Source organism: Coenobita brevimanus, unplaced genomic scaffold, assembly GCF_032717465.1.
Source record: "Coenobita brevimanus isolate Jiangsu-jjx unplaced genomic scaffold, ASM3271746v2 jjx.HiC_scaffold_3602, whole genome shotgun sequence".
Classification (NCBI taxonomy): domain Eukaryota; kingdom Metazoa; phylum Arthropoda; class Malacostraca; order Decapoda; family Coenobitidae; genus Coenobita; species Coenobita brevimanus.
This window is the reverse complement of record NW_027644644.1, coordinates 21,600-45,509: the sequence shown is the minus strand read 5'-3', so window position 1 is coordinate 45,509 and position 23,910 is coordinate 21,600. Positions and strand designations below refer to the sequence as shown.

At 41.6% G+C, this 23,910-nt stretch overlaps 1 pseudogene; it reads left to right on the top strand.

Annotated features, from left to right (window-relative positions):
• The window catches only part of LOC145390204 (neural-cadherin-like), a 59,209-nt pseudogene extending 43,218 nt beyond the window's left edge, over window positions 1-15,991 (top strand).
• Window positions 15,992-23,910: the final 7,919 nt, after the last annotated feature.

Here is a 23,910-nt window from a genome sequence, read left to right as displayed (position 1 = left end):
TTGTAGCGGCCTTTTGAACTTTTTCAATCTTGTCTATGTGCTTTTTTAGATGAGGACTCCAGACTACTGATGCATATTCCAGTGTTGGTCTAATGAATGATGTTATTATCCTTCTCAGCATGTCTTCATTTATGTATGTGTGTGTGTGTGTGTGTGTGTGTGTGTGTGTGTGTGTGTGTGTGTGTGTGTGTGTGTGTGTGTGTGTGTGTGTTCTTACCTAATTGTATCTTTACAGGAATGAGTCGTACTGTCCCGTGTCTTAAACCATTTTTATCGTACATATCCTTAAATTTATGAATTGTTTTGGCACACACTTTCATCCGGTAGTGAATTCCACTGACCAATTGCCCTATTTGGGAAACTAAATTTCCTTACGTCTTTATTGCCTCTCTTTTTATGCAGTTTTTTGCAGTGTCCTCTTACTGCTGCATCCCCATAGGTTATATACTTATTTATGTCTATTTTCTCCTTCCCTGATATGCATTTATATAGTATACTGTATATGATATACAGTATAATCATGTCTCCTCTTTTCCTTCTCTTATAAAAGAAGGAAAAGAGGAGACATGATTATACTGTATATTATATACAGTATACTATATAAATGCATATCAGGGTAGGAGAAAATAGACATAAATAAGTATATAACCTATGGGGATGCATCAGCAAGAGGACACTGCAAAAAACTGCATAAAAAGAGAGGCAATAAAGACGTAAGGAAATTTAGTTTCCCAAATAGGGCAATTGGTCAGTGGAATTCACTACCGGATGAAAGTGTGTGCCAAAACAATTCATAAATTTAAGGATATGTACGATAAAAATGGTTTAAGACACGGGACAGTACGACTCATTCCTGTAAAGATACAATTAGGTAAGAACACACACACACACACACACACACACACACACACACACACACGACCCGGTGAATTACACACACACACACACACACACACACACACACACACACACGACCCGGTGAATTACACACACACACACACACACACACACACACACACACACACACACACACACACACACACACATACACACACGCACACACACACACACACACACACACACACACACACACACACACACACACACATAAATGAAGACATGCTGAGAAGGAGAGGTGATAAAGACGTAAGGAAATTCAGTTTCCCAAACAGAGCAATTGATCAATGGAATTGCACTACCGAATGAAATAGTGTTTGCCAAAACAATTCACAAATTTAAGAATATGTACGATAAATATAGTTTAAGACACGGGACAGTACGAGCTTGACTTATTCCTGTAAAGATACAATTAGGTAAGAACGAAGTTATACGTGTACACAGAACAGGCGAAACTTGGAATGTGACATCCGTAGACTTTTTTTCAGGCAGCAAAATTTAATAGCGAATATATAGCCGATCGAAAGTTAGGTTAGGTCACTTTGGGCAGGGTTTGGTCTGATTAGGTAATTTTTGGTTGGGTTGGCTTCAGTTCGACTAGATATAGACGGATTAGGTTAGATTGCTTTAGAATACGTCGGTTTTGATAGGTTTTGGGGTTGGGTTTTATTTGGTTGGGTTAGGCTGGGTTAGATTAGGTTGGATTAGGTCATTTTAGGCTTGACTGGTTGGGTTAGGTCGGGTATGGTATGGTTAAGTGAGACTGGGTAGGATTAGGTAGGGTTAGATGCGGTTAGGCTGCTTCAAAATAGGTTATGTTAAGTATGGGGAGGTTACGTGAGATTGTGAGGTTAAATACAATTAGACTGGGTTAGGTGAGGTTAAGCTAGATTAGGTTGGGTTGATTTAAGTTGGATTAGGTCATTCAAGGTTAGGCAGGGTTTAATTCTTATGAGTCTGGGGAAGTAGCAGTCAGATAGATTATTTTCTGGTTAGGAGGGCCGATAGGAGGTTAGTGAGGGATGTTAAAGTTATAGGAAGTAAGGAGTGTGTGCAGCAGCACAAACTATTGATTTGTGATGTGGTGCTTAAAGAACAAATGATGAAAAAGAGGACTTATGTACCTAGGAGGAAAATATGGAAGCTGAAAAACCAAGTAGTAAGGGATGCCTTCTATAGCGAGTTGAGGAGAGTGGTGGTTGAACAGGGAGCTGTAGACAGAGGCGTTAATGAACAGTACAGAGCCCTCAAGAACAATTTCTTGAGAGTTACTGATGTAGCATGCAGCTGGACAAGAGGACCACCAAGACATAAAGTAGCTTGGTGGTGGGATGAGGGTGTAGAAGCTGCAATTAAGGAGAAAAGAAGGCTTTTCCGGGAATGGAAGAAGGGTGGTAGCAAAGAGGAATATTTGGCTGCCAAGCGTAGGGCTAGGAGAGAGGTATACAGGGCAAAGTCTGAGTCACAGAGACAATTACTTGATAACCTAAATCATGGGGAAAGGAAAAATATATTTAGGGTGGCAGGTCATGTGAAGAGGGATAATCGGGATATCATAGGTGAGCAGTGTGTGAAGAATGATGAAGGAAGGGTAGTGGTGAACAGTGAGGATATTAAAGATGCATGGAGAGAGCATTATAACCGGTTGTTGAATGAGGAGTTTGACTGGGACAGGGAAGGTTTGGAGCCAGCAGATCCAGTGTCTGGCCCTTGGCCTTTGATTGATACTGCTACTGAGAGTGAGGCAATAGGCAGGATGAGGGTGGGGAAGGCAGCAGGTGTGTCTGGGTTGACTGCCGTAATGTTGAAGGCCTCAGGCGATATAGGGGTGAGTTTAGTCACTGACCTGATAAATAGGATTATTTATGAGTGTGTTGTCCCAGATGATTGGCTGAAGAGTGTAATTGTAAATGTGTATAAAGGGAAGGGTGATGCCCTGGAAAGAGGAAATTATAGAGGTATAAAGCTTTCATATCAGATAATGAAGGTAATGGAGAGAGTTTTAGAAGGTATGATTAGAGAAAGAGTGAATATTGATGAGATGCAGTTTGGGTTTATGCCAGGTAGGGGGACCACTGATGCTATATTCATTGTTCGACCATCAACAGGCATCTTTATAAAGTATCCCTGGCTGATATGGAAGACTACTGTATTTCATTTTCCATATGTTTAATCCGTAAGGTTTTATCAAGAGGCTGCAACGGATGTACAGTAAGACTTCTTATGCTGCTCCCCCTCCCTCCCTTTTTTGTCCATAGTAAATATTGGAAAGATTGCCAGCTAATGTTGTGTAGCTCAAAATGTAGCTGATGTAGCATTGTCACCCAGATAGCAGTACCATTGATAGGGAATTAGTCAATACTTCAGAACTCTAACACCAGCGTATATAATATGGATTTACAGTCAAGTACTCACCCCATCCCACTCCTCCGAATTTAAAAATTGCTGTGTTTTTTTCCTGTATATTTTTTTATGTATTAGTAGACTTGGTCTTGTTTATGATGAAATGTAACTTGGATTATGATGTTCTTCATGACTAATTTTCCTCAAATCTTTCAGGTATAGAATGTGACTAAGAAGCCAAAGACCATTATCGTGTCCCAGTTCCATCAGTGAATGTGGTAAAGTGAAAAGCATTACAAGAAGGAATAAGGAGAGATAGCCTAACCTAAGCCTCTATATGACGACCCCTACAAAATTAGCTCCCCCAACTCAAACTAGCCGTAAAAGGTAAGTCTTGGTTAAAATAGTTCAGGGACATAATATAATGAAAATCGGTAACGTTGGTTACTTCTAAAGTTATACCCACTTCTTCATACTGGTTTGGTGCCACAATTCGTATGTGAGTCCCATCAATCACACCAGCTACCCCAGGAAAGCCAGCAATTCGCCTGAATTTTCTTTCAGTTCTTTGTAGTTCACGGAGTGTATGGGGGAACTTCACAAACCTCTTAATAATGTGTGGAGCAGTTAGAGCACAGAGTGTTTCCGTTATCACATTGCTCACTGATGGCTGCGATGGTCCAAAGTCATCACAGTTACACTGCTGCATTTTTCCAGTTGCAAGGAACCTTAATAGTATCAACACTTTTGTCTCGGGTGTGAGAGGATGGTTTCGATGTGTGGGCCTTTCCAGTACATCTCTTACTAATCAATCAATCAATCAGTCATTTCCTGTGGCACCCCACGAGATGCATAGGGCCTCAATGAACTCTCTCCACCAATTTTTGTCTCTTGCCATCTCCTTCAGGTCCCACCAACACTCCTCTCCTGTTTCTTTTTTCATTGTCCTCAACCAGGTTTCCCTCGGCCTACCTCTACCTCTTCTTCCTCTAGCAGTCCACTCTGGCACATCCTGTATCAAACTACCTTCTTTTCTGTATATGTGCCCCAGCCACTTCCAGCAAGACAGTCTCACATATTCATTAACTGGTTCCACTCTCGTAATATCCGTTACTCTTGCATTTGTAACTCTGTCTTGCCACTTTACCCCAAGAATCCTTCTCAGTATTTTATTCTCAAATCCTAATACTTTCTGATCTGTTGCAATTGTACTGTACCATGACTCATGCCCGTAAATTAAAATTGGTCTAACCATGGAATGGTAAATTTTCACTTTAGTATGTACCGAAAGCATATTATTATTCCAAACAGATTTCAACATTCCAACAGCTCGCCAAGCCTGTCTAATCCTCTCCTCAATTTCGTAATAAACAGAATGCCCTCACGATCGAAACGGTACCTTCTTACAAGTTCTTGATCATCATATTCCATGAATGCATTCTTCCGAGCTTGAAAATTTCTGCATGGTGGGTGGTGTCGGTCAGCCATGGTCTATGTTGTCTTGTCTCTTGTTGTTTGAGGGACGCAGCTACTGTGTTTACTGACACTAAAAGCCCTCCTATCTCCTTAAAAGTCCTTGTGGAGGACTTTTACTTTTTAGCGATTTATGAGTAAACTTAGGAGTTGAAAGTAACTTTTAGGAGTACTTCTAGAAGCTAGGAGCCAAATATCACTTTGAGAGGAACTTTTTACTCCTAGGAATTTTTAATAATACGGGCACTAATATTCATTCTTAGATCTTTAGTGGAAAAGTTTCTAGAGAAGGGAAAGAAGTTGTATGCGGCTTTCATGGATTTGGAGAAAGCATATGACAGGGTGGATAGACAAGGATTGTGGAAAGTATTAATTTATACGAGCAAGAAGATATGAAATGCATCACAGAAGTGGAGGGGTTATATATTCTCGTATAATTAGAAGTGCTTTGCCAACTTTATGTGTATTCAGTGCTATATGGTGCTGTTCAAAGAGTTATAGCAATGTAAATTTTTCTTTGACCAGAAGTTCTTTCAGCTAGTGTTTGAAAGTAATTATTGAATATGTGTGTGTGTCAGTATCTGGTCTGCATATTAAAGTTGATGGTCTGTACAGTATTGAGATGTACCAATATATTAATATTACATGTGTTTTTACCCTTACTGCCACAGTAGTAGGCACTTCATTCATGTAAGTTTAACTTTTCCCATGATATACAGTATATTTGTGTGTATGCATTTGTCTGCAGGATATAAAGGGCTTGCTGCATGTAGCATAGGGATTTCAGTTAGTAGATGGAGGCATATATATCTGAATATATGATGTACCGGTATACATTTTAGTATCTTTTCAGAACCACATCACATCACTGTTCCTGACAACAGCAAGAGAAGATCCTTGATGGGTGACTTTCCATGCATCTCAGCAGACAGCTCCTTCCTGGATGACACTGGCTCCATCCCCAGCAGAATCCCATCAAGGTCAGTACAGCTTTAGTCTCATTAGTCATGGTCTTATTGAGGGAATGAGGCTGTGGAGCTTTTCTCAGCCTTGAGTTTCCACCAAAATCAAGCCCAAATGAACCCCAAAACAAGTTTAAAGCCAATCTAAATGGCCTAACGGCTGTCAAGGAAGGTAACCTAAACCTAATACCTGTAAATAACTCACTAAAGCCAACAAAAAAAATCAGAAAATCGTCAAATCAAGCTTAGTAAACTGTACCCCAAAATGACAATGTTCACTCCACCTATGGCTAAAACACTTTAATCTAAGTCTAAAAACATTTTATAAATCAACCTAAACACACAATTTTAGTCTAAAATGTCATCAAAATCTAAAAAAAAAAAATCAAAACCCATCGTTAAACCAGGATTTGGTCATCGTTAGGCAGGGTATGGTGGTATTTCTACCCCAATCGTTAAGCCGGGGTATCGCATCTAGGGGTGTCGTATATCGAGGTATTACTGTAATGGCCGTAATGAGTAGGTTTCTGTCAGGAAAAAGGGGCCGGTGTGACTAGAGTGTGAGGCTGGAGTGACTAAATCACTAGAGCTGGTAAATTAGGGGATGGAGTGACTTGAAGCCAATCATGCAGCATGGAGAGCCGCCATTAGGTGACCAAGGCAAGGCTTTTAACAAGGGTACAATAAGGAAGAAAGGTTGCTGGTTCCTTGAAAGCAGTGATAAGAAACAGGGAAGTGAGCATGGAAGTGAAAAAGTTACTACATGACAGTATTGTGATACCAACTCTAACATATGGAAGTGAAGCTTGGACCTTGTTGGAGGGACAGAAGTCAAGAGTCAGGGCAGTGGAAATGAGTTATTTAAGAGGAGCATGTGGATTTGCATGGAGAGACAGGCTGACAAACGAGGAAGTGAAGGAGCTTTGTGGTGTGGATGTGTCTGTGATAGAAAGCATTAGGAGAAACACATTGAGGTGGTTTGGCCATATGGAGAGGATGGAGAGTGAGAAACTGATGAGGAGAGTGTATTTGAGTGGGGTGGAGGGGAGGCCAAGGATGAGATGGAGGCATGGAGTGGAGAGGTATATGAGAGAGGGGGGTGTGAGTTGGGAGCAGGGCAGTGAAATGGCGGGGGACAGGGCGACGTGGAGCTGATTTGTTTGTGGCCACCCCATATGGGATTAAGGCATCTGGCAATAAATAGATAGAGATAGAGTTCCTATAGTATGTTCACTGTAACCTGGCTTAGAGAAGTTAATCCTAGAATTGATAGAAGAGGAAAGAAGCATGGTGTGGGGGTCAAGAGAAACACAGCTGCGTGTGCTTGGCTTTATGCCGAGCAGCCGGGACGGTTGCGGCTGATGCCTGAGGCTGTGATTCAATAGGATCCGGCAACACCCAGCATATCGTATGGATAGGCCTATGAACAGGCAGTATCCTACACAATATCCTTGAAAGGAACAGTTTATGGGCTCCTGGCCTTTGGTTCCTTCTTCCTAGCATCCATCCATCCATCATCCAATCCTATGTTGCCCCATGAGGAACGTAGGAGCCCGGGGCTAGGCAAGTTGGTCCTGACATTTCAGATGAGAGTGCCCAGCCTCACTCATCCCTGAGTGGCATTATGTGAGCAATAAACCCCAACCACTCCTTGGATATAAACCTTCACCGGCTCAATCTGATTGGAGCGCAATAATTACCCACTAAACCACCAGGCACCAAAATTTGGTCATATGGTTACCACCCAACATAGTAAATGGTTTCCTGGTGTACAGGAAACCATTTGGCTTGTCACTCAGTGTAGAGTCACCCACAGGCAGAAGGAAGAGGAAAGAATGAAGGAAAGCAAGACAGAAGAGGATGGAAGGAAAGAAGGATAGGGGAGAGGAAAGGACAGACACCCGAGAGCAGCACTACATCAGGTGAGTGGATGGTGTAGTGCTGCATAGAAAAAAAAAAAAAAGATCATCAGTTTATTTTACCATGGTGAGGAAAAAAAAAAAAATGTGATAATGATGGTGGTGGTGCTGATGATGACGATTGATGATATACATTTTTTTTTGCAGGCCACACAACTCCCTCTTTGAAGACAACATGTTCAGGTTAACCCTGGAATTGACAGAGGGTAGGAAAAGTTAGGGAACATGATGATGATGATAATGATGGTGATGATGATGATGATGATACAAAAAGAGTTGTAGTAGTAGTAGTTGTTCCCTAGGCAGTCTGGCCAAACAGCCCCAAGTCCCTAAGGAAGGCCATGGCCGAGACCGGGCTTTCCAACAGAGCTCTCAAGGAGTGTATGTTGTGTTGTTGGCATAGGTGATTATGTGCAATGCAGTATTTCAAAATGTGCTTAATAGTATGGGGTGCTGTGTTGCATCCTGGACAGGCATCAGTGACGGAGTCATCCAGCCTCTTCTGGTAACTTAAGAGAGCTGGATGATGCCCACATTTCAGCCTGGCCAGGTGGACCCTGTCCTCACGAGGGAGGTAGGATTCAGAAGGGTGGATAGCAGGAGGCCGTGCATGCAGCTGTGTTGTTTTTAAGTGACTGAATGGAGTGGTGAGTGATTTGAGTATGGATATGCTTCTGGAAGCTGGTCTGAGGCGAGCAGTGGGGGAGAGATGACAGTACAATATTTGTGTATGATATCGTGTTCTGGGTGTTGTTTTGATGTTCACTGGTGTGTGTGGATGTGCTGCTATGTACTGTAGTTGATGTTGTAGGTTTGTGGAGGCTGCAGCAAGAAACTGGGTGCCTCTCACGTCTAGATGATCCTTTACTTTGAGGACATTGGTTTTGTGATGTAGGTGGTTTGTGGGTGTAGTAGCTGTGCAGCCTGTGATTATTTTTAGAGCCTTGTTCTGTATGGTCTGTAGAGTGTTGTAGTGTGTTTTGGTGAGGTTAGAAGCGCAGGCAGGGCTTGCATAATTCATCACTGAACGTATATATTGTTTGTATACTGTGGTGGTGGTTTCTTTGTTGTGTCCGAATGTTGTATGGGCAAGTGACCTCAAGGCATTGAGTCTTGGTGTTATTTTATTTTTAATGTTTGTGATGTGTTGTTTAAATGACATTGATGTATTGTATGTTACACCAAGGATTTTGTGTGTGTGTGTGTGTGTGTGTGTGTGATAGGGGAGTGTTGTTTATGGTGAGGTGTGGGATGTGACTGTGTTCTGCTGTCCAGTTTGTGAAAAGGGTCACTAGATTTGGCTGGGGCTATTTTGATCCTGTTTGTGGTGAACCATTGGTGTAGTGTGTCGAGGTAAGGTTGGAGGATGTTCTTACCTAATTGTTCTTACCTAATTGTATCTTTACAGGAATGAGTCAAGCTCGTATTGTCCCGTGTCTTAGACCATATTTATCGTACATATCCTTAAATTTGTGAATTGTTTTGGCACACACTATTTCATTCGGTAGTGCATTCCATTGATCAATTGCTCTGTTTGGGAAACTGAATTTCCTTACGTCTTTATCACCTCTCTTCTTATGCAGTTTTTTGCAGTGTCCTCTTGCTGATGCTTCTCCATATGTTAAGTAATCATTTATGTCTATTTTCTCCTTTCCTGATATGCACTTATATAGCATTATCATGTCACCTCTTTTCCTTCTCTCCTGTAGTGTTGGTAGATTCAGTTTATTTAGTCATTCTTCGTAGCTTAGGTCCCTTAAGCTTGGTATCCATCTTGTAGCGGCCCTTTGAACTTTTTCAATCTTGTCTATATGCTTTTTGAGATGAGAACTCCAGACTATTGATGCATATTCCAGGGTTGGTCTAATGAATGATGTTATTATCCTTCTTAGCATGTCTTCATTTATGTATGTGAATGCTATTCTCATATTTGCAAGCAGTGTATACATGTTCCGTACCTTCTCGCTGATGTGGTCAGCCGGAGATAGTCTGTTATTGATAATCACACCTAGGTCTTTCTCTCTTTCTGATGTGTATAGGGTTTTATTTCCTAACTTATAATCCCAATCAGGTCTTTTTCCACTTTTACCAAACTTGATTACATGACACTTGTCCACATTGAATTCCATTTGCCATGTACTACTCCATTCATGAAGTTTATTTAATTCTTCTTGTAGCTCCCTGCAAGAGTCTGTGCTAGTAATTCTCCTTTGTATTTTTGCATCATCTGCAAACATATTCAGATAGCTCTCATTTCCAGTGTTACTGTTTATATCATTTATGTACACTAGAAACATGATTGGTGCCAGCACCGAACCCTGTGGTACTCCACTAGTCACTTCTTTCCATGATGAGTAGTTTCCTCTTAGTACTGTCCTCATTTCTCTTTTTATGAGAAAGTCTTGCATCCAACAAAACAGTTTGCCTCAAATTCCTCCTTGATGGTACAGCTTCCATAAAAGTCTTTGGTGTGGTACTGTGTCAAAAGCTTTCTTGAAATCTAAATAGATACTGTCCACCCATCCTTCCCTTTCCTGTATTGTGTTTGTTACTCTGTCATAGTAGCTCAACAGATTAGTAACACATGATTTTCCTTTTCTGAAACCAAACTGTCTTTCTGTTATCATACTGTGTTCTTCTAGATGATTTACCCAAGCTTTTCTTATAAGTTTTTCTAATACCTTGCTTACAACACTGGTCAGTGATACTGGTCGGTAGTTGAGAGGATTTTGTCTATTTCCTTTCTTGAATAAGGGGACTATATTTGCTTTTTTCCAAATATCAGGTAGTTTCCCTTGACTCAAGGATTTCTTGAAAATTAAAAATAATGGTTTACTTAACTCCTTTGCACATTCTCGTAACACCCAACATGAAATTTCATCAGGACCACTTGCTTTTCCTCTGTCTAATCTACTTAACTCCTCCTGTATTACTTTTTCTGCTATTTGTATATCTGGTAGTATGTGTGGACATGCGTGTTCCACATATTCCCTCTGAAAATTTTTTTCTTCTGTAAAAACTAATTGGAAATTCTTATTTAGTGCTTCACAAATATCTTTCTCTTGTGTATAAGTGATTCCCTCGTCCGTGATGGATTGTATTATATCTTTTACTTTGGTTTTGCTTCTGATATAGCTGTAAAACAGCTTTGGTTAATCACTACTTTTATTTATTATATCCTCCTCAAACTGTTTTTGGGCTTCCCTCCTTATTCTTGTATAGTCGTTTCTTGCCTGTTTGTAATTATTATACGCCCTTTCACTATTGTGTCTTCTGTATCTATTCCACGACAAATCTCTTCTTTCTTTTGATTTTTTACATTCTGTATTGAACCATTTCTGTATTTTCTTATCTGCTTCTTTGTGCTGTGGGATGTGTGCAGCTGTGTTTGCATTTTGGTGTGTACTGTACATGTAAGGGTTATATTATCTGCATAGGAAGCTGTGTGTATCTGTGGTGTGTGGGGTGTGGGTATGTCGTGCATGTAAAGGTTAAAGAGTGTAGGGGACAAAACAAAAAGAGTTTGAGATGATGGTGGTGATCATTATGATGATGATACATATATATATATATTTTTTTCATAGACCACACAACCCCTCTTGAATATGGCACATTCCAGTTAATCCTGGAATTGACAGAGTTCAAGATGGTGGTGGTGATGAGTATAATGATACTGAATACATTTTTAAAATTTAGATGTAGTGCTGCTGTCGGGTGTCTGCCCTTTCCTCTCCTCCATCCTTCTTTCCTTCCATCCTCTTCTGTCTTCCTTTCCTTCATTCTTTCCTCCTCCTTCTGCCTATGGATAACTTTACACTCCCTCTTTTGTCTTTCTTTCCTTCATTCTTTCCTCTTCCTTCTGCCTGTGGGTGACCCTACACTGAGTGACAAGCCAAATGGTTTCCTGTACACCAGGAAACCATTTACTATGCTGGGTGGTAACCATATAACCAAATTTTGGCGGCTGGTGGTTTAGTGGGTAATTATTGCACTCCAATCGGATTGGGCTGGTGAAGGTTTATATCCAAGGGATGGTTGGGGTTGATTGCTCATGTAATGCCACTCAGGGATGAGTCAGGCTGGTCACTCTCATCTTTTTGTCAGGACCAACTTGCCTAGCCCCGGGTTCTACACTCCTCTCTGGGGCGACATAGGATTGGATGATGAATGAGTGAATGAATTATTATTATTATTTCATCCATCCATCCATCATCCAATCCTACATTGCCCCATGAGGAACGTAGGAGCCCGGGGCTAGGCAGTTGGTCTCGATATTTAAGATGAGAGTGACCAGCCTCACTCATCCCTGAGTGGCATTACATGAGCAATCAACCCCAACCACCCCTTAGATATAAACCTTCACCGGCTCAATCCGACTGGAGCGCAATAATTACCCACTAAACCACCAGGTGCCAAAATTTGGTTATATGGTTACCACCCAGCGTAGTAAATGGTTTCCTGGTGTACAGGAAACCATTTGGCTTGTCACTCAGTGTAGAGTCACCCACAGGCAGAAGGAAAAGGAAAGAAAGACAGAAGAGAGAGTGTAAAGTCACCTGTAGGCAGAAGGACAAGGAAAGGATGAAGGAAAGAAAGACAGAAAAGGATGGAAGGAAAGAAGGATGGAAGAGAGGAATGGGCAGACACCTGAGAGCAGCACTACATCGAGTGAGTGGATGGTGAGTGCCCCCACCTACCACCAATTATTATTATTATTATTATTATCATTATTATTATTATTATTATTATTATTATTATTATTGTTATTGTTATTATTATTATTATTATTATAATTATAATGCTGTATGGTAGTGGGACCTGGGCAGTAAAGGAAGAGGATATTTGCAGTCTCAAATGTACAGAAATGAGAGTGGTCATGTGGATGTGCAGTGCATATCTGCGTGCAAGGGCTGGGGGACTAGGTTTACAGTGGAAGACTTGAGAGGTAGGATGGGACTGGAGTGTATTGGTGTTGTGATGAGGAGAGGTAGATTGAGGTGGTCTGGGCATGTGGAGAGGATGAGGGATGATAACTGGGTACAGAAAGTGAGAAGTGTTAATGTTGGGGGTAAAGAGGTAGACCTAAAAAGACCTGTGATGAGGTCATTGAGTGTGACCTGAAGGATAAGGGACTGAATAGGGAAGTTGCCAGAGATTGAGCAGCTTGGAGAGCCGCCACTAGGTGATGAAGGCTGATGCATGCAAGCATGTTGGAACCTTCAAAAACGAAACGACAAGTTATTATTTTTTCAAGGCAGACGACACTCCCCTTTGAAGACATTAATATCATTTTTTTCCACCCCTAATGGGATTAAGGCATCTGGCTATAGATACAGTAGAGAGGTATATAGATTATTATTATTATTATTATTTTTCAGGGCAGACAACACCCTCTTTGAAGCCAGCACTTTGGTGTAGCGCCGCCAGCCTGTCACCATCAAACTGGTCAGCAAGATGTTCCAGGCCAGTGTTTACTTGGATGGTGGCATTTGCTGGGACATTCTATTCTAATTTGATGGTAAATTAGACTGACCTGATTCTTCATCCATTGGCAGAATCTTGTATAATTTAGTAATGGATGTGACAGTCATCAAACAGTGCATGCTGAATATAGACTATAGTTCATTCACTTTAACTTGTCCCAGATTGTCATCGTTTTGCAGCTTGTCATAGTTGTGAATGAGGCCTTTAGTCATGTAGTAAGTTCAGCAAAATAATGTCCCATGGGAATTTTGGTATGACAGCAAGCCACTATTCAGATATCTCAAGGATGCCCCAAAATAACATTAAAAAACCTGTTGGCAGTCAGAGAAAATGTTGGCATAAGCCTAATGACACCTGTATTGAAAGTACAGTGGGCCCCCATTTATGCATGTTCAGTTTATGCATTTCTACATTTATGCAAGCGGCAAAATATTCATTCAATAGTTATCAGTTTATGCGAAATTAAGTCATTTTATGCGGCTTGCTACACATAGTGGCCTAAATTCGGGGAGAAACACAATTATGCGTGCACTCCATCATTTTATGCGAGGCTGTGGTGGCCTGGCTGTGCCTGGCTGAGAGAGAGAGAGAGAGAGAGAGTGTTCACCGAAGTTCATAAAATTTTATACAGTACTTTATTCTCTACCAATATATTCATGTAATATCTATTTTAAGGTAAAAGTAATCAAAATAATCAATTACCGGAATAAGTGAGTATCGCCCATCACTAGTGAATGAGTGTAGTTGCCGCCGGCTGGCTGTGCGTAGCTACTGCGCCACTTGTGAGACAGTTTCATAGTTGGGCAGTATTCCGCCGCTCCTGCCATTTGAACATAGTGCTCAGTCTGCCCCTTGCTTGCCCTCCATTGACCTTGTGATTGTTTGCTGGTCGCACAATTTTGCTTATTTTCGCACAGTCTGAGTTGCATATCGTTTGGCTGCTATTATGCCACTAAGTCAAGGAGGGAAAAGTAAGAGTATCGCTCTACAGATGAAGAGAGATGTTATCGAGAGAAAAGAGAATGGTGAGGGTATTACAGCCATTGGTAAAGCTATGGGGTTGGGTTAATCATCAGTGAGAGCAATTTGGAAGAACAAGGTGGAAATTTTGAAAAGCATCAAGGCCTGTGGCTCGTCTGGCCTAGACTCTCACACTTACACTACAGACGATCGAGTGGTAAAGATGGAGAAGTTTCTGAACATCTGGATATCGAGGAAAGAACAAGAGGGGGTACCACTGGACAAGCGTCAAATTAAACAGCAAGCAAAGGCATTTTACCAAATTATTTGCCACAAGTCGAACTCCCCTCCAGGCAAGTTTACTGCATCAAATGGGTGGTTACAGCATTTCCTGGAAAGGAAAGGAATTTGTAATGTGAAGCTGACCGGAGAGAGTGCCTCAGCAGACAGTGTGGCAACTGGGATGTTTTCTACTTATCTGAAGGAGCTAATCGACGAGGGAGGCTATAGTCCTGACTGCATTTATAACATGGATGAAGCTAGATTACGATACAAAAGAATGCCCAAGTCAACCTACCTCGCAAAACAAATCAAGCAAGCTCGCGGCAGAAAAGCATATAAGTCTAGAATAACTGTGCTCTTTTGTTTAACTTGACTGGCACTCACAAAATGAAGCCTATGGTGGTACACACAGCAAAGCATCCCAGGTGTTTCAAGCACCTGCGAGACATGAGCAACGCACCTGTTTACTGGAGGGCGACCCAGAATGGCCGGATGAACTCGTCAACAACCAAGGATTGGCTGTTAAAGCATTTTGTGCCAGATGCAAAGTTAAAGTGTCAACAGTTGGGGATACCCTTTCAAGTTATTCTAATAATGGACAACTGCCCTGCCCACCCTGACTATCATTCAGATCTTCATCCCAATGTCAAGATTGTTTTTCTTCCCCCTAATACTACAAGTGTGGTCCAGCCGTTAGATCAAGAAATCATTGCTAATGTGAAAGCGCTTTATCAGATGCATGTCTATAAGCTTCAGAGGTCAAGAACTGAGAGTGGGAAAGAAATTTGTTAAATCATTGCTGAGGCTGACGAGGATGCTGACATTAACAACCCTTAGCTCCAGGCTGAAGAAGATAAGGAAGTTGATGATCCTCAACCACTACCCCAGGCTGACCACTAAGTGCTGAGTGTGCACCAGTTCCGGTGCCAGTTCACCGTTAAGAGTGCAGTGGATAATCTTCTTAAGGCATGGAACGAGATCAGTGATGCTACAATTTATCATGCCTGGAAGCCTCTCTGTCCCATTCTAGTTAGTGAGCAGTGCGGACAAGTGCAGAACATGGGTGACAGTGTTACACAAGCCGTAGAGGCAGCAAGGCAGGTTCCCGGGTTTAGTGAGATGACTCTTGAGGACATAGCAGAGATTAGTGCAGCTGGTGAAGTGACTACCCCAGAAGACATCATGAGTGCTACAGCAATTGAGGACAGTCTACAGGATCAGCCACAATCCCTGCAAGTCACATCTGCAGGAGAACTCGCTATGGCAAACATTTGTGTTATCTTGGTAGCTGTAGATGAATTGAAGGATGTCTTAATGGCAAACGAGCAGTCAAGCATTCGCAAAACAGAAGTGATTTATGCCATTGACAACATGTTTCACATCTACAAAGAACAGCACATTAAAAAATTGAACAGGAGGAAGCAAACATTAATAACAAAAATTGCTCATCTTGTCCAGCCAGCCCAACCCGGCCAGCCAGCCCAACCCGGCCAGCCAGCCCAGCCTGCCGCACTATTCGAGACCAAGCCAGGCCCATTGCACCAGAATGATGATGTAATGTCTGTTGTGAGTGATCACGATTTTGAAGGCATCATTCAAGAGGTGGATGCTATGAGGTGTTCTGGGGCAGTGTTAGGTGATAGCAGTAGTGAGGAAGAGGATGAGCAGTAACCTCGCCCACAGCAACGGAATCCCACCCTCCCCTGCAACTTGGTAGAATTACGGTGAACAACGATTTGTACATTGTTCTTTGTTTATTATTGTACCTTAGTTGGAATACATATCATTGTTCTTTATAATGGAGGAGTATTAATGTCCATGTGAGTGTGAAAATAATATAATCATAAGTCTAGCCCCTAAAGTGGGGAATGTCTGTCCACCAAACTCCATTTTTCCCATAAGGCCTGCGGTTCCATTTATGCATTTTCCATTTATGTGTGCTTGTTTGTCCACCAAATTGTCGCATAAATGGGGGCCCTATTGTATATCACTGGCACATTTCACTTGGATTTTTTTATCAAGACAACCTACAAAACTTACATGTTTGCTGCTGTGATTAAATTTTCATCCAGGTTCTGCCTCATAGAGCCCCAGTAGGATTAAAGTGATTTTATTTTCAGGAGGCAGTTTTTTTTTATCAAGTAAATGATAAAATGAACCTCAGTGACTGAACAGACAGTAGTAGCTACTTTTGTATCTTAATACACCCTTTTTTCCTATTGCTTCTAATCCCCCCCTTGTTGTATGTTGCAGGAGAGGGAGGAGGAGGGAGAGGGAGTGGAGGGGAGGGAGGGCATAAGGGGGCAGGAAGGAGGGGGGATGAAGGGGGAGAGAGGAGGGAGAGGGGGATGGAGGAAGCTGCTTTTCAGGGAAGTGGAAGAGGTAGAGGGAAGAAGGATGACCAGAGATGGAAAGACAAGGAGGGGAAAGGAAGAAAGGAGAGAGAGATGGGGTGGAGGAGAGGCAGGAAGGAGGAGGAATGGACATGAAGGGAGGGATAGAGGGGGTGGGAACTGGTGGGGGGATGGAGGGGGCAGGGAACAAGTGGAGGGAAAGAATGTGGAGATTGGTGGAATCTGCCAGCTTTGGTCAGCCTGGCTGGAGCTGTGACTGGTGAAGGATTTTTACATTTTTTTATAAGATTTTTTTCCTTTTTCTTCCCATTAATTGTTTTTATGCTGATAATATTGACTTTAGCGTGTCTTGCAAACATTCCTGAGTATTTCTAAAGCTTACCCATTGATATTTTTCCTGGAGTTTTTAGTGTCATGGCTTATATGAATGTTCTTTTTCAGGGGTGTGAGTTTGTGGGGAAGGACAGCATGATGGCAAAAAACTGCATGACATGGAGGTGAAGTAATTTGTGGGCACCTTTCCGGCATCAAGGCATTTAGCTGTACAGGACTACCACCACCACAGCTACCAGAACTATCATAGCCACTACTAGAGCAACCACAACCATCATAACACTATTGCTGGAGAGGACATTTAGCTGGATACGACTTTGGTCAGTATGCCGTAACCATATCTATTATTTTTTTGTGCCTGCTACTTCCATATGGCTTTATATAGCTTAAGAGGCTTTTCTAGAGGGGTTAGATATACATACAGCAGACTTTCACCAACAAAAGTGATGATATGTAGGGCAGGTGGCAATACTGTCAAAGCAGAGGAAGTGTGGCCAGGTGTAGTTTGCTGCAAGGGTGTGGGAAATAACTTCATCTTGGTCAGTGTTTGTGATAAGTGGCTGCATAGGAGATGTAATGGTGGATCAAGCGGAAATGACTCACTCCGGCCCATAGCTCTTCCCGCCCTAGTCACTCCGACCCTTAGCTAATAATAATAATTAGGTTAGCTAAAAATGAGTAATAATAACAGCTGTAACGACTGGATTTCTGTCAGGAAAGGGGGCCGGTGTGACTAGGGTGGGAGGCCAGAGTGGCCAGGGCCAGCAAAACTAGGGGCCGGCGTGACTTGAAACCCATCAAGCAGCGTGGAGAGCCGCCATTAGGTGACCACGGCTGATGCATGCAAGGATGTTGGTGCCTTTGATACGATGATACAAATTGAATTCTAAATTTGGTATAGAATATCTTATTTAACACTGATCCCTTGTCCCTTTTCAGTTAATTTACAGCCAGGTGTAGTAAGATTGGGTGAGTAATTTTGACTAGTAACCAAGGAGAAACATTCCATACTTAAGGCTCAATTTTCCATGCAACAACTTTGTAAAGATCCCTAGCTCCTTTTCAGTTAGTTGATGGCCAAGTGTATTCAGTTTGAGAGGGTTAGTTTGACTATAGGTGCATTACAATAACTAGGTTCATATTTTCATTTGTGGGTTATTTCACAGAGCTTATTGGTAGAAAGACAGTGGTTTGTCTCTACATTCATCCCATAGCACTTCGTGACCAGCCTTATATTTTGATATTTGTCTAGTATTACAGTTTAGCATTTAAGATGGAGGGATGGCAAATTTAGACCAAGTTACCTGCCCTTGGATGGGAAAGGAGGTCCGGATGATCGATGATGATAGAGTATGGTAACAATGGACTCATTCCTAACCCCTAGTTAAGGTTTGTCAAAGTCCATGCAACCACATCTTCATGTTAGTCATGGGAATGACCCTTTATTAGAAAACTGGCTATAGGAGCAAGAATATGTGGCTGATGTGTTACTGGGATCATCCACACCTTTCTCACCCCAAGGTAGGGTCCAGAGAGGCAGAAAAAAACTTGATAGAATGAGATACTAACCAGTGTTCATCCAGTTGAATGAGCCACATGGCCATTCTCACCATTCAGGCCCCTGGAATCCTGGCATCAAGGGGCTAAAATGTTTGCTGAGCCATTGACCATGATGAAGCAGTCTACTGTAAATGGCAGTATACAGGTTTTACTCTAACCTGGCCTAAAATTCTCTTTCCAGCCATATTCCTGAGCTGTAACAAGAGTTTAATTCATCATCCATAACAAGAGTAATTCTAGACTATAATGTTAGTCCTGAAGTGTTATGGGTAAGATGTAGATGTCGTATTGTCTTTCTGCCTTTGTGCTACAAAAAAAGCTGCAAAAGGACAAATTTAGGCCTACCTATAATCTCCAGTCTTTCAAACGCAGTGTGTCCAGGTATCTCGAAATGAACGGATCTTGAATTTGGCTCTCTTTTGTATTGTTTTTGCATTTTTTTTCTTGGAAGGAATGGTGTGCGGGCTCCTTGCCTATGGTTTCTTCTTCCTTGCAAAAAAAAAAAAAAAAAAAAAAAAAAAAAAGCAGCCATACTCTTTTCTTGAACTTGGCCTCAACTGCCCCTCATCTTGATAATGATCTTGTAAGAATAAACATTAGAATATATTATACTCATTTCACTTTAATTTGGTCTAAAAGTGACAACTCCCAGTCTTGAAAACTGAGCTGTAAGAAAAGCCTATTAAAATAATGCCATGCTCTTCATTTTGGTTTAAAAATTCTCATCATCTTGAATTGGTTGAGTTTGAACAATAGTTAAACACTAGAATATGATGCTCATCACAAAGAAGTGCTGTGGAAAGGATAACTAGCTGTAGCATTGCATTGCTCTGCCACTGAACTATGTATGAAATGGGTTACTGAAGACAGTGTTGGGCAAGTTGAGGTATATGGTAGTGGTAGTTGGAGTAGTAGTAGTAATAGTAGTAGTAGTAGCAGCAGCAGTAGTAGTAGTAGTAGTAGTAGTGTAATCTGGTGTATTTCTGCTGAATGTCTACTCTAAATGTAAATAATTTGTAATACAGTACAGTATATTCCCTCTTCTGTTGTTCTTTCCCTCATTCTTTCCTCTTGCTTCTGCCTATGGGTGACTCTACACTGAGTGACAAGCCAAGCAGTTTTCTGTACACCAGGAAGCCACTTACTATGCTCAGTTTTAACCATGTGTCCAAATTATGGCGCCTGGTGGTTTAGTGGGAAATCAAGGCGTTCCAATTGGATTGAGCTTGTATAGGTTTATATCCAAGGGATGGTTGGGGTTTATTGCTCATCAAATGCCACTCAGGGATGAGTGAGGCTGGTCACTGTCATCTTAAATGTCAGGACCAACTTGCCGAGCCCCAGACTCCTATGCTTCTCATGGGGCAACATAGGATTATATGTTGGATGGAATAAATTTTTCAAAATATCGTCTTAAAAATCCTGGAAAAAAATCCCTAAGTTGTAAAATGTCATCTAATGGAAACCCAGTCTTGGCATGACACACTAGGGTCATCGTGTTTTAGCCTGTGAGGGTCCATAGTGGCTTCCAGTCTGAAAACCAACACATGTAAAATTCTCTCTAATGGCGGCTGAATCCCGGTATATCCCAGCTTCCTCCACGATTGTGTCATGTCAGCTCAGAGTTGCCTGCACAAAAAATCGTGCTAGAAGAGTGAGAGAAGAGTTCTGGACAAATGTAGAAGTGTGCATGGAAAAGTTTGGAAGGAATGAGAGAGTGTTTTTGATTGGTGATATGAATGGTAAAGTTGGGAATGTGAAGGTGGATGGAATAGTTGGTGAGTGGGGTGTGCCTGCTGAGATAGATGAGAATGAGAGTGCGTTAGTGGACATTTGTGCTGGGAGGGGGTTGGTGATAGCCAATACCCTCTTCAGGCATAAAATGATCCACAGGTATACATGGCGAGTGATGAGAAGGGTGGGTGGCGAGCTGAATGAAAGGAAGGCAATGATTGATTATGTGTGTGTGGATGAAAGGATGCGAAGATGTGTAAAGGATGCAAGAGTTTATAGAGGTTGGGGGAGTGGACTTTCTGACCACTACTTGGTGGTGGCCAGAATTAGAATTCAAGTAAGATGGAGGAATAGAAGAAGGGAAAGATGAGAGGAAGGAGTGGTTGCAAGGAGAGTGGAAAGGTTACAAGAGGATGAGAAAAAGGCAGAGTATAAGAGAGAAGTGGAGGAACGATTGGGCAAATATGAATTGGAGCAGATGGGAGACGTGGAAGGTGTGTGTAAGATATTTACAGAAGAAATATGTGCAGCATGTGATGTGGTGTGTGGAAGGAAGAGAAGACGGAGGGGGATGCAAGGAACAGCGTGGTGGACTGAAGAGGTGAAACAGGCTGTGTCACAAAAGAAGAAAGCATACAATGAATGGATGAGAAATAGGGACGTGGAAGAAGTTGAGAGGCGGAAGAGAGAGTTATATGTAGAAAGAAAAAGAGAGGTGAAAAGATTAGTAAGAGAGAGTAAGAAGAGAGTGGATGAGGAATTTGGAAGGAATTTGAGTGTAAAGTGGAGGGACTGTAAGAAAATGTTCTGGAGAGAGGTGAAAAGAGTAAGACAGGGTGGAAGTGAAGTTAGCAGGGGAGTGAAAGATAAAAATGGTAGATTACTAGTGGAGAAGGGAGAAAAAGTGAGCAGATGGAGAGAACACTTTAAGGAATTGTTGAACATAGAGGATGGAAGTAATGCGAGTATAAGTGGCTGGGGAATGGCTGGGAGAAGGAGGGAGGTTAGAAGACAGGAAGAAATCAGTAGGATAGAAGTTGTGGAAGCAGTGAAGAAAGTTAAATCGGGGAAAGCCCTAGGAATTGATGGAGTGTGTGGTGAAATGCTGAAGCATGGGGGAGAGACAGTAGTAGAATGGATGTGGAAGATGTGCAGAGTGGCCTGGGAGTAAGGTAGAGTCCTGGAGGATTGGAAGTCAGGTATAATTATTCCCTTGTACAAAGGAAAAGGGGAAAAAGAAGTATGTGGTAATCGTAGGGGCATTCGTCTTCTTAGTGTGGAAAGAGGAAAAGTATATGGTAGGATACTTATTGACAGAGTTTGAGAAATAACAGAGGAATTACTTGGAGAACAACAGGGAAGTTTTAGGAAGGAAGCAGTTGTGTAGATCAGATATTCATCTTAGATCTTTAGTGGAAAAGTTTCCAGAGAAGAGAAAAAAGTTGTATGCAGCCTTCATGGATTTGGAGAAAGCATATGACAGGGTGGATAGACAAGGATTGTGGATAGCATTAAGAATGTATGAAGTAGATGAGAATTTGTTGGATGCCATGAAGTCTGAAATACATTAATTTCCTTCTAAAAGGCAGAGTAGCAGTAATATTGTGTACTACGGTATGGTCTGAGACAGGTGGATCCCCATCATGGGGGGTGGCCAACCGGGGCCGTAACCAGGATATACATACTGTATATATGGTCCAAAATCAAAGTCTGGGGAAGGGTTTGTGGGGGTGGGGGTGGGGATGGTAAATTCACAGAGAAAATTTTTGATATATGACCAATTTCAGGTGCATTTTGAGGCCATATGCACTGGGTATGAGGACATGTTCTTAGGTTATTTACGCAGCCACTGGTAGAGAAGTTAGAAAATAACTTAGTACTTCCTTTAGTGGAGAAAAGTTCCATCACTTGGGGAAGCAAAAGATACTTTGGCCTCCCTCTGTTGACTTGTGTTTTGTACTTCAAAATGGATGTACTTTTTCAGTTTTTAATTGCTTTGGGTCAGCAACTTAGCTGTCATGACCAAATGAATGTCATTGTTTTCTAGAAGCATTTGAAGTATTTATTTTATACCAAATTATTGAAATTGGAAATGTTGCAACACAGAAACAAGAGCTATATGTTCAGTTCAGGTGAGTGGCTGGTACAGTATGATTTTCATTGTCATAAAGAGGTTCATAGAGACACCCCAGCATCATTATAATAAGAGCTATGAGTGCCATGACACTGTAGCCTATACCAGACATGAAGATAAAATATATCATTAGTCTTTATACATAACTGTACTACAATGCTTTATTATAGTAGTAGTTTTGACGGTTTTCATATTCATATACGCAGTGACTTTAACAAAGTCAACTGATTTAAATCGTTAATTAAAAACATTTTGATTTACACTGGCCAACCCTGCTTACATGCGCTGTCAGCTGTCATTATTTTTGCCTGTATTTTCTGCATGATTTTTCCATGTTAGAGTAAATGGAGGGTTCACATGAAGTGAGAAAATGAATGCACCAAAGATCAGTTTTGAGCCCTCTGCTGTATAGCATCATGCTAGAAGCTATATATATCTTGGGCATACACACCTGATCTTCCTTGGGAGATGCTATATATATGCTGATGACCTGTCATATAGCGAGAAGGAAGTATTAGAGAAATTTTCAGTAGGAATGTGACCATTCAGTATGCCTGTGATAGATAGTGGGCCTGAATGGGTTATATGGTTGGTCTGTTGATACCATAATTTTCATTTCAGGTGAGGTTACCGTAAAGGATACTATTCCTTCAACCAGCACTGACCGGTCAGCCCCTGCCATGCCTTCAACCAGCACCGATCATCTGTTGTCAGCCCCTGCCATGCCTTCAACCAGCACCGATCATCTGTCATCACCCCCTACCATGCCTTCAACCAGCACCTATCAGCTGCCATCAGCTCCTGACATGCTCTCAACCAACAAAGATCACCTGCCATCAACCCCTGCCATGCCTTCAGCCAACACTAGTGGTATGTCAATAATCCCATCTAGACTGCCATTATCAGCAGTTGATGAAAATTATACACAATTACACTTCATGGAACAGGGAGGTGATACTGAAAGACTAAAGATGGAGAATTTAAGGTTAATATATATGAATAAAATGTTAAAAGCTGACCAAGAAAATCTACTTTGTGCCATTAACAATGCAAGACTGTCCATGAAAACTACACACACACACACACACACACACACACACACACACACACACACAAAGAAAGGCTGTTGAGGAGTATCTGAAACCATACTTCGCTGATACTCAAATCAAATGTCTGATAACTTAAAAGATCTGCAAGACACTGGACTGGTGATGATATTGTCTTTGCACTGACTATAAGAAGTGTGAGTGCTAAGTGCTACAGGTGGATGTGATACCATTGGAAACTGCTTCTTCCTGCAATTTCCACTTTGAATAAGTGGGTTAAAGATATTAATTTTGAACTGGGTATGCTAAACTTGGTATTATGTGATAACCCGCTGTGATTACAGGCATTTACGGTATACAGTGTTGTGCCTTAAGTAATAATAATAATAATAATAATCTGGCCTTTTGTTTCTCAAAAGCGCCAGTTCT